This window comes from Macaca mulatta, chromosome 11, assembly GCF_049350105.2.
Source record: "Macaca mulatta isolate MMU2019108-1 chromosome 11, T2T-MMU8v2.0, whole genome shotgun sequence".
In the NCBI taxonomy this organism is placed as follows: Eukaryota; Metazoa; Chordata; class Mammalia; order Primates; family Cercopithecidae; genus Macaca; species Macaca mulatta.
The window spans coordinates 60,782,894-60,793,520 of NC_133416.1; the positions used below are offsets into that span (position 1 = coordinate 60,782,894).

Below are 10,627 nucleotides of genomic sequence, written 5' to 3' on the forward strand. Positions count from 1 at the left end.
AGCTCAAGCAATCTGCCTGCCTCAGCCTCCCAAAGTGTTGGGATTACATGTGTGGGCCACCTCACCCAACCTACACTTTCATAGACTTTCACGATATTTATTAAGAAGAGATGCAAAAAAAAAAAAAAAAAAAAAAAAAAGAGATGCAGTATTGAACAGAAAAAAAGAAACTTTATGCACATTCTGGTTTCAAATGTATGGGAACACTGAGGATTAAAATTGCCAACAGATGAGAAAAAGCGTGGCGGGGGCGGTGGCTCATGCCTGTAATCCCAGCACTTTAGAAGGCTGAGGTGGGTGGACTGCCTGAGTTCAGGAGTTTGAGACCAGCCTGGGCAACACAGTGAGACCCCATCCCTACTAAAACACACAAAAAAAGGCCAGGCGCGGTGGCTCACGTCTGTAATCCCAGCACTTTGGGAGGCCGAGGCGGGTGGATCATGAGGTCAGGAGATCGAGACCATCCTGGCTAACACGGTGAAACCCCGTCTCTACTTAAAAAAAAAAAAAAAAAACACACACACACACACAAACTAGCCGGGCGAGGTGGCAAGCGCCTATAGTCCCAGCTACTCGGGAGGCTGAGGCAGGAGAATGGCGTAAACCCGGAAGGCGGAGCTTGCAGTGAGCTGAGATCCGGCCACTGCACTCCAGCCTGGGCGACAGAGCGAGACTCCATCTCAAAAATAAATAAATAGGCCGGGCGCGGTGGCTCAAGCCTGTAATCCTAGCACTTTGGGAGGCCGAGACGGGCGGATCACGAGGTCAGCAGATCGAGACCATCCTGGCTAACCCAGTGAAACCCCGTCTCTACTAAAAAATACAAAAAACGTGGCGGGCGCCTGTAGTCCCAGCTACTCGGGAGGCTGAGGCAGGAGAATGGCATAAACCCGGGAGGCGGAGCTTGCAGTGAGCTGAGATCCGGCCACTGCACTCCAGCCTGGGCAACAGAGCCAGACTCCGTCTCAAAAAATAAATAAACAAATAAATTAATTAATTAATTTAATTTAATTAAATAAAAAAAAAAATTGGCCAGGACTAGCAGTGTGTGCCTGTAATCCCAGCTACTCAGGAGGCTAAGCCAGGAGAACTGCTTGAACCTGGGAGGCAGACTGCAGTGAGCCGAGACTGTGCCACTGCACTCCAGCCTGGGCAACAGAGCGAGACTCCGTCTCCAAAAAAAAAAAAAAAAAGAGATGAGAAAAAACTAACAACCTGAAGTCAAGAGTTTGTAATGAGTTTTACTGTAAACTTATGTATTCTTTCTTTCTTTGAGACAGGGTATCACTTTGTTGCCCAGGCTGGAGTGCAGTGCTGCAACCTTGGCTGGCTGAAACCCTTGCTTCCTGGGCTGAAGCAATCCTCCCACTTCAGCCTCCCAAGTAGCTGGGGCTACAGACGCGCGTCACCACACTCGGCTAATTTTTGTATTTTTTGTAGAGACAAGGTTTCGTCATGTTGCCCATGCTGGTCTCAAACTCCTGGGCCCAAGCCTCCCAAAGTGCTAGGATTACAGGTGTGAACCACTGTGCCCAGCCAATGCTTACGTATTATGTTCTTCTTAAAACTACTATACTAGGCCAGGCACAGCGGCTCACACCTGTAATTCCAGCACTTTGGGAGATCAAGGTGGGTGGATCACTTGAGGTCAGGGGTGCGAGACCAGCCAGGCCAACATGGTTGAAACCCCGTCTCTACTAAAAATACGAAAATTAGACAGGCATGGTGGTGGGCACCTGTAATCCCAGCTACTCAGGAGGCTGAGGCAGAAGAATTGCTTGTAATCAGGAGCCGGAGGCTGCAGTGAGCCAAGATCGTGCCACTGCACTCCAGCCTGGGTGACAGAGCAAGACTATGTCTCAAAAAAAAAATTAAAAAAAAAAAAAAAAGACTAATATACTAACTCACCTTTGCTTTGGTTGGGAACCTTTCTTAAATGTTGGCCTACAAAAATTTAAAAGCTTATCTTTTTACACAAGTTTATCTTTTCATACAACCTTTCCTGAATTGTAACACTCATCCTTCATTTCTGAGGAAGTGATATAGCAAATACTTTCAAAATGGAATTGAATCTTGCCTCATTGTATACAGGCAGTCAGTACATTATACAGAAGACCAAAAAAAAAAAAAGTTTTTAAACAAAAGGACAAACAAGAGAAAGGAAGGAAACAAAATACTATGATTTAACAGGAACAAAACCCAACATTCTTTCAACACAAAGTGTCCACAAGGGAAATGTCGAAGAGAAAATGTCATGATAAAATATTTTTAAGATATAAAATGACCCCAATGCAAAATATTTGTTGTTGTTGATTTTTGTTTTGTTTTTAGCTCAAAGGAGTTATTATTTCTCGTCATTTATGTTCCTTACTTGTGTTTATCCATTCCCACCAATAGAAACATTTCAATTTTATTTTCTTTACAGTCTATTTTTCTTCCTGATTCTTCAAGAGTAAATTCCTTGATCTTAACTTCTATTTATGAATGTCTGGCCTGAAAAGGACCTTGAGGGGTTATCAAGTCCATCCTTCTGCTTTCCAGGAGAATTCATAACTAATACTATCAGATGAATGAGAAAGTATCAAAAGAAAATGCATTGGTTCCCTGACTAGTAGCATGCTAATTTAATATGCACATTCATTCACAATTTGCAATTTTTTAAAAATGAAAGTAAAAACTAAAATGCCAAAAGAGGAAGGTACTTTAAAAATGCATTTATCTGCTAAAATTGCTCAAACATAAATTCAACTGTCAGGTCTAAAATTAACAAGCAGGAAAAGTTGCTGGCTGCCAGTATAAAGTCTTTAGTCCCTAGAGATGTCTTCTGAAGTTCTATCTCATTTGTAGCACCCTTTACCTACAACACATAGCCTGGTAAACTTAGACCATCCTTGCCAATCAACTACAATTATAAATGGCAAGTGTGTGTGTGTATGTGTGTGTATGTGTGTGTGTGTCTGTGTGTTTATAGTTGGTATAGGTTTTCATTCCAAACAGAAAATGAAAAGTTAGGGCCGTGATGGTTTTCGCCTGTAATCCCAGCACTTTGGGATGCCCAAGGAGGCGGATTGCCTGAGCTCAAGCATTCGAGACCACCCTGAGCAACATGGTGAAACCCCGTCTCCACTAAAACACAAAAAGTTAGCTGGGCACGGTGGTGGGCACCTGTAGTCCCAGCTACTTGGGAGGCTGAGGCACGAGAATTGCTTGAACCTGGGAGGCAGAGGTTGCAGTGAGCCAAGATTGCACCACTGCACTCCAGCCTGGGTGACACAGCAAGACTCTGTCTCCAAAAGAAAAAAACAGAAAATAAAAAGTTAGGTCTAAATTGGAGATGTCAATATTATGGGGAAGCTACATACAACTGTTCTTCAGAGAGTAGTTTAATTCTTTCATTTCTAAGTTAAAATGTCCAGGGAATAAAGTTTTTTTCTAAAAGAGTTTCCAGGACGGGTGCAGTGGCTCACGCTGTAATCCCAGCACTTTAGGAGGCCCAGGCAGGCGCATCACCTCAGGCCAGGAGTTTGAGACCAGCCTGCAATATGGTGAAACCACGTCTCTACTGAAAATACAAAAATTAGCCATGCGTGGTGGCATGTGCCTTGGGAGGCTGAGAGGGAGAACTACTTGAACCCAGGAGGCAGAGGTTGCAGTGAGCTGAGATTACGCCACTGCACTGCATCCTGGGAGACAGAGCGAGACTCTGTGTCAAAAAAAAAAAAAAAAAAAAAAAAGAAGTAGTTTCCAAAACAAGCTGGGCGTGGTGGCCCACGCCTGTAATTCCAGCACTTTGGGAGGCCAAAGCAGGCAGATCACCTGAGCTTAGGAATTCAAGACCAGCCTAGGCAACATGGGAAACCCCATCTCTACAAAAAATACAAAAATTAGATGGGCACGGTGGTGCACACCTGTAGTCCTAGCTACTCAGGAGGCTGAGGCAGGAGAATCGCTCGAGCCCAGGAGCAGAGACTGCAGTGAGCCAAGATGGCGCCACTGCACTCCAGCCTGGGAGACAAAGGGAGACCCTGTCTAGAAAAAAAAAAAAAAGTTTCCGAAACAGAATTTCATTTAATGTCAAAAAATCTGGCCAGGTACGCGTGTAATCTCAGCACTTTGGGAGGCTAAGGCAGGAGGATTGCTTGAGCCCAGGAGTTCGAGACCAGCCCGGGAAACATGATGAGACCTCTACAAAAAATAAAATTAGCCAGGCATAGTGTCATAAGCCTTTAGTCTCAGCTACTCAGGAGGCTGAGGTAGGAGGATTGCTTGAGCCTGGAAGACTGAGGCTGCAGTGTGAGCCATGATTGTGCCACTGTGCTCTCGTCTGGACAACAGAGTGAGACCCTGTCTCAAAAAAAAACAACCATGGTCGAGTGCGGTGGCTCATGTCTGTAATCCCAGCACTTTGGAAGGCCGAGGTGGGCGGATCACTTGAGGTCAGGAGTTCAAGACCAGCCTGGCCAACATGGAGAAAACTCCCTATCTACTAAAAAAATACAAAAATTAGCGAGGTGTGGTGACACATGCCTGTAATCCCAGCTACTTGGGAAGCTAAGGCCAGAGAATCGCTTGAACCCTGGTGGCAGAGGTTGCAGTGAGCGTGCCACTGCACTCCAGCCTGGGCAACAGAGCGAGACTTCGTCTCAAAAAAAAAAAAAAAAAAACAACCAAACAAAGAAAAAAACCACAACCAAAAGACAATAACGAAATAACAACAAAAAAATCCCTGCAACTATGAAGAAATATGGTTAATTTTCTATAATTATTTGAAAATGAAAAAAAACAGGACTAGAAGTCTTGGAAATGGGAAAATTATAATTTTTTAAAATGTGGGGCAAGAGAGGTCGAGTACAGAAACTGTAGACTGGTGATGAAATATTATTTCTCAGAAAGATTCTAAATGAATTATTAAACAGATCACTTATGAACCACTGGCAAGTTATGCAATGATCTATAAACAGTAGCATAAGATACCCAAACAGCAACTAATATGCAACTTCGTTTTCTTTTTTGACAGGGTCACTAGCCTAGGAGTTCAGAGATGTCAGAGGCAGAATATACTGTATTTGGATTTCAACAGGATACCGCTTGCTATTTCATAGAAAATAAAGGTTAGATGATATAAAACAGCAGGTGGGATTCACAACTGAATTTTATCCAAAAGGCTAACAGATTAATGTTAACATAATGATAGTCTACTCATGTTGTATAGCACTGCTCTATCCTTATACATGTTTACCAGTGACCGAAAACAAAAACACACGTTTATCAAATTTATCAATAATACAAACATATGAGAAATGGTCAAGAGGTGAAATGACGTTATCAAGCTAAAACAACAAACCAAATTAACAAGATGATAATTACAGGGATAAACTTATGTAAAATTGTCAATTACATTAAAAAATCAACTACATGGCCGGGCGTGGTGGCTCACGCCTGTCATCCCAGCACTTTGGGAGGCCAAGGTGGGTGGATCACTTGAGGTCAGGAGTTTGGGACCAGCCTGGTGAAACCCCGTCTCTTCTAAAAATATTTTAAAAAATTAGTTGGGTGTGGTGGTGCAGGCCTGTAATCCCAACTACTCGGGTGGCTGAGGCAGGAGAATCGCCTGAACCCAGGGGGTGGAGGTTGCAGTGAGACAAGATTGAGCCACAGTACTCCAGCCTGGGTGACAGAGCAAGACTCTGTCTCAAAAAAAAAAAAAAAAAATCAACTACACAAACTAATGTGATCTTAGGCTTTAAGAACAGAGGCATAGAGTGCAATAAAATAGAAGTTGTGCTTCCCACCGTAGTTTGTATTTATTAGATTATATCTGAGATGTTCAGACCTACATAAGGAACCATAAACCACTCAGATAACTAACTTGATGAAGAGCCTGAACTTTCATTAAAAATGTCACTTAAGAAATTGTATGGGCTGGGCTCAGTGGCTCATGCCTGTAATTCCAGCACTTTGGGAGGCCGAGGTAGGCAGATCACTTGAGGTCAAGAGTTCAAGACCAGCCTGACCAAAATGGTGAAATTCCATCTCTACTAAAAATACAAAAATTAGCTGGGCAAGGATGGCGGACACCTGTACTCCCAGCTACTCGGGAGGCTGAGGGACAAGAATCGCATGAACCAGGAAGGTGGAGGTTGCAGTGAGCTGAGATCACACCACCGCACTCTGGCCTGGGAAACACAGCAAGACTCTGTCTCATAAATAGTAGTAGTAATAATAATAATAATAATAATAGAAATAGCTGGCTGCGAGAGGTGGCTCATGCCTGTAATCCCAGCACTTTGGGAGGCTGACGCGGGCGGATCACGAGGTCAGGATATCGACACCATCCTGACTAACACGGTGAAACCCCGTCTCTACTAAAAAATACAAAAAACTAGCCGGGCGAGGTGGCGGGCGCCTGTAGTCCCAGCTACTCGGGAGGCTGAGGCAGGAGAATGGCGTGAACCCGGGAGGCGGAGCTTGCAGTGAGCTGAGATCCGGCCACTGCACTCCAGCCTGGGTGACAGAGCGAGACTCCGTCTCAAAAAAAAAAAAAAAAAAAAAAAAAAAAAGAACTTGGGGTATTTACCCCCAAAGAGATGCCTCCTGTAATCCCAGCACTTTTAGAGGCCAAGGTGGGGAGATTGCTTGAGCCCAGGAATTCAAGAAGAGGCTAGGCAATGTCGGGAGACCCCATCTCTACAAAATATTTAAAAATTAGCCAGGCATGGTGGTGTGCACCTGTGGTCCCAGCTACTTGGAGGCTGGGAGGACTGCTTGAGGCCAAGAGTCCTAGCTACTCAGGAAGCTAGGACTAGAAGATCTTTAGCCCAGGAGTTTGAGGTTACAATGATCTATGATCACATCACTTGCACTCCAACCTGGGCAACATAGCGAGACCCTATCCCTAAAAGAATGAAAGCGGTAAGTGTCATGAAATACTTGAAGACTACCATGTTAACAAGGAACTAGATTTATTTATTGTGGCGTCAGATAACAGAACTAAAGAGCTTCAGCACAACGTAAAAAATGTTATAAAAGTAAAGCTTCAATAATGGAACATGGTATCTGTGAAGTGGACACTTTCTCCTTAGAGCATTCAGAAGTTAAAAGACCAACCGTCAGCGATACCAGCTATGATATGTTTTCACATATCATGAATTTATTTGATCTCTCCTAAAAAAAAACCTCTTAGAGGAAGGCAACATGTCAAAATGAGTAAATGTCAGAGAAGCTTAAAAATTATTTTCTTTGACATATTTTTAAAGAGACAGAAGACTTTTTCATGAACTCCAAAACCATAGGACCATTTTCTGAGAAACCAACAACAAAAGAAATGAATGCTTTTTCCTTTTAAATGAATGCTGCATTTGTTTTTCTCAAAGAAACATCTGTACCTTAACTTTAGTACTTTTATCAAGGGATAAAGGACAATTACATACCAGTATGCCAACTAGTCTCAAGAAGACAGCTAGTTTTATTAGACATTTACATGGAGTTCTATCTGTTCCACCTAAAACTTCCTTGCAAGGAGAAGGCTCCTCCTTATCAGATGTGGATAGGAGGCTGCGGTAATACTAACTCCCTCCCACTGTAGCCTAGGAAAAACTCAGTCTTGACATGCACAAAACAATAACTTCTGAGAGCTTCAGAGCAGCTGTGTTCAGACAGAGCCAGCAACTTTACTCCAGGCAAAGAATTAGTCTAAGAGTTGGCTGAAAAAACGATTTTCATTTTAGGTTGGAAATGAGGAAAGGAAAGAGAACAAGATACAGTAAGTGGAGCTATTAACATTTTAAAACCGTGGTAAACAAACATGTTTAAAAATTACAACACTGAAACTACCACAGGGTGTAAACTTTGATCCACAAGTTGAAAGACGAGCGGTGTTATCACTCTAGCTCTCTGCTAGATGGTAACACTAGTGAGAAAAAATAATCTTGGGTTTAATAGTGCCCTAGTCAAAGCCAATCACCAAGTCTAGGACAGAAGACCAAAACAAGGGACTCTGCTTCTCTCACTGGGTATTTTTTTGTGCTGCTGCCAGGCAAACTGGAAATTTTCTGAATGTCCAATAGCAATGCTCTTACTGTGAAATACTAGAACCCAGCTCAGTAGTTAATGCTAAAGGGTCAGCAATGAATTGGTCTCAATGTGCTATAGGGGCAACTTCTTCGCCAGGGAGAAAAGTTTCAACTGATTGCAGAAAACCAAAGGTTAATACAACTACATACTCTGGTTTCTCTTCATATAATAGCTTTCCTGATATTTCGGACATTATTTCACTTCTCAAAAATAAAAGGAGAAGAGAAGGAATGTAAAAGCAAAATCTACGCAAGAGCAAAGAAGTTATTAATTGGCTGTATTAGTCCAATTCGTTATTAAATGATACACAACTATCAAAGGGCAAAGCCCTGACCCTCTTCTGTACAGAATTAAGAACTGGTAAGACTACTTAGTAGAGCTGCCAAACTTTTCTTTAGCTTCTTTTCTTACAGACATGATACATTTCGCAAGAGCCTCCACTTACCTTACAACTTCCATGTGTAGTACAAATTGTGTTTGATTTCCCCAGCCCTTGGCCTAAGACATTATGACATAGCTTTAGTTTCTGAGTCTGGACCCAAAGGAAAAAACTGAACATTTTTCACTTTCCTGAAATAACATGTCTATTTCATTTACACCATTTAAAAACATATTATATAAGTTAACTAAAACTGCAACCACCCATTCGACAACTCTTTGAGAGTGACTGGGAAGCCACATTTAACAAAACAAACTTCATTGTAGCATTTCTGCTTAGAATGCCCATAAAGACTGATATCTCTACAAGAATTACACTACTGCAAAATTTTTAAACACAGGACTCATGTGAGCTTGCTGAGAAAACTGTGCACACCCCCCACACACCTGCACTTAATATGACATGACCCTCAGAGATACTAAAACACCCTCTGTTAAGTAGAAAATAAACTTTTAAAGTTAGGAAAGTAGCAACGCGGGAATCTGGGTAGGAGGTGCCCTGGGTTGTAAACACCCTAGTCAGAGAACATAACAAGCAATTCAGAGCAACATATAAGTCCCTATGGGGCTCCAACTTGGACTGCTTTAAGTCCAAAGCCCACATCTCGGTGTTTCGGAAGAGTTTGGGAAATAGAAGAGAGGGAGAAGGAAAATGAGAGAAGCGATGAAAGTGTTCTATTTTTCTCCTTCTCAACTCCCATCCCAGCATCTTGGAGGCTGGTCACCAGTCTGGGTGCCATAACCACGAGAAGCCCTAAATCAATATCCCAACCACCTGATACCTAGGCAAAAGACATGTGTATATCAGCCATCTCCTTCCCAAACACTTCTCTTATCGCTCTCAAGGCTCATATCCTTCCAGAAGCCATGCCTTATGGCGACTCAGCTCACCCATACTGTCCTCTTAAATTCATTCACTTAATTTTCTCCAAATCCATACTTTCTCTCTGATATCATGTCCCTGATGTTCTTTTTATTAATTCAATCGAAATGCCACGACCCTCATTTCCTATAATCCACCCCTATCTATCTTTCCTGATAAACCCAACGGGGTGTTGTGTCACCAGATCAAGATCTTTGTTCTCATCTACTCATCCTACCTCCTGCCTATTACCCTTTTCCAATTCCAAGCTCCTAATCCCACTCTTTGGGAAGTCCTGGGTTTCTAACCTAGTTTAGTATCCCTCCTCTTTCTCCCATTCCACCCCATCCCATGATCCTTCCATTAGGCTCCACTAGACTACCCTTCCCTCAGGATTCAATTCCCCTCTCCTTGCCACGCCCTGCGCCCCCCGGGGCTACTTACCCCAAGTTCTCCCCACACTTCAAGCCTCTGGCCCCGCCTTCCCCCCAAAGGAAGGAGGCGGGAGTAGGGAGAGAAGAGGGGCGGCACTCGGCAAGGAAAAAGCGATCTCCCATTAGCGCTCATCGCCGCCAATCGAGGCTTCCTTCTCTCCTATTGGTCGGCTTTGGCCTATGCCCCCACCCTCTTCCTCAGACAGGGCCCGGCCACCGCCTCAGCGCCCCCGTCCAATACAGACTGGGAGGGGAGACCCCAGCCCGGAACGCTGGGACTGGCCAGAGTTGAAAGGGAGAGTGCCGTCAGATCATGGGCTAGCTAATGTTAAAAGGACTTACCGGCTGGTAGCTCCGTTGCCTTCCGCCTGCCCGCGCTCGGTCCTACAATCTCTCTGCAGCTCCTCTTTTCCCCCCTCGGCGGAACGGATACTTTCCTCCCGTCCGGCCAGGCGCGTTCAACTCTCGCGAGAAGTCGTGGGGCCGCGGGGGAAGGGCGAGATCCGTGGGGGCTGAGTTGGAAAGCGGCCGAGAGGCGGGGCTCCGGGAAAAGAAGGTGTTGGGCTTACTGTGGGCAGGGCTGGGAAGGGAGACTGAGCGAGTACTGTCCACACAAGTCACACGTGTTCGGCTGCAGAATCTAGCGGGAGAAAGAAAGGAAAAAGGAGAGAAGATCTTTACCGGTGCCTGTAGTGGTGGTTACCACTATCTTTCAGAGTCATCGCTTCCTTAACTGCAAAGTAAAATAACCTTAGCCCTAGAAATGAAGTCCATGTGTGGACAAAGCAATCCACCTGCACAGCAATTCTAACACTACCAT

At 44.0% G+C, this 10,627-nt stretch overlaps 1 protein-coding gene across 7 annotated transcripts in view; it reads right to left on the reverse strand.

Moving 5' to 3' along the window:
• The window catches only part of LOC700403 (cyclic AMP-dependent transcription factor ATF-7), a 129,743-nt gene extending 119,469 nt beyond the window's left edge, over positions 1-10,274 (reverse strand). For 4 of the 7 annotated variants that reach the window (XR_013401143.1, XM_077954397.1, XM_028829525.2 and 1 more), the window contains exon 1: positions 10,150-10,274. The gene's annotated coding sequence lies outside the window, so the exon portion shown is untranslated. Of the gene's footprint in view, positions 1-9,817 lie in introns of all 7 variants that reach the window. The other 3 variants (XR_013401144.1, XM_028829526.2, XM_077954396.1) reach the window with 2 other exon arrangements.
• Between the last annotated feature and the right edge of the window lie 353 nt (positions 10,275-10,627).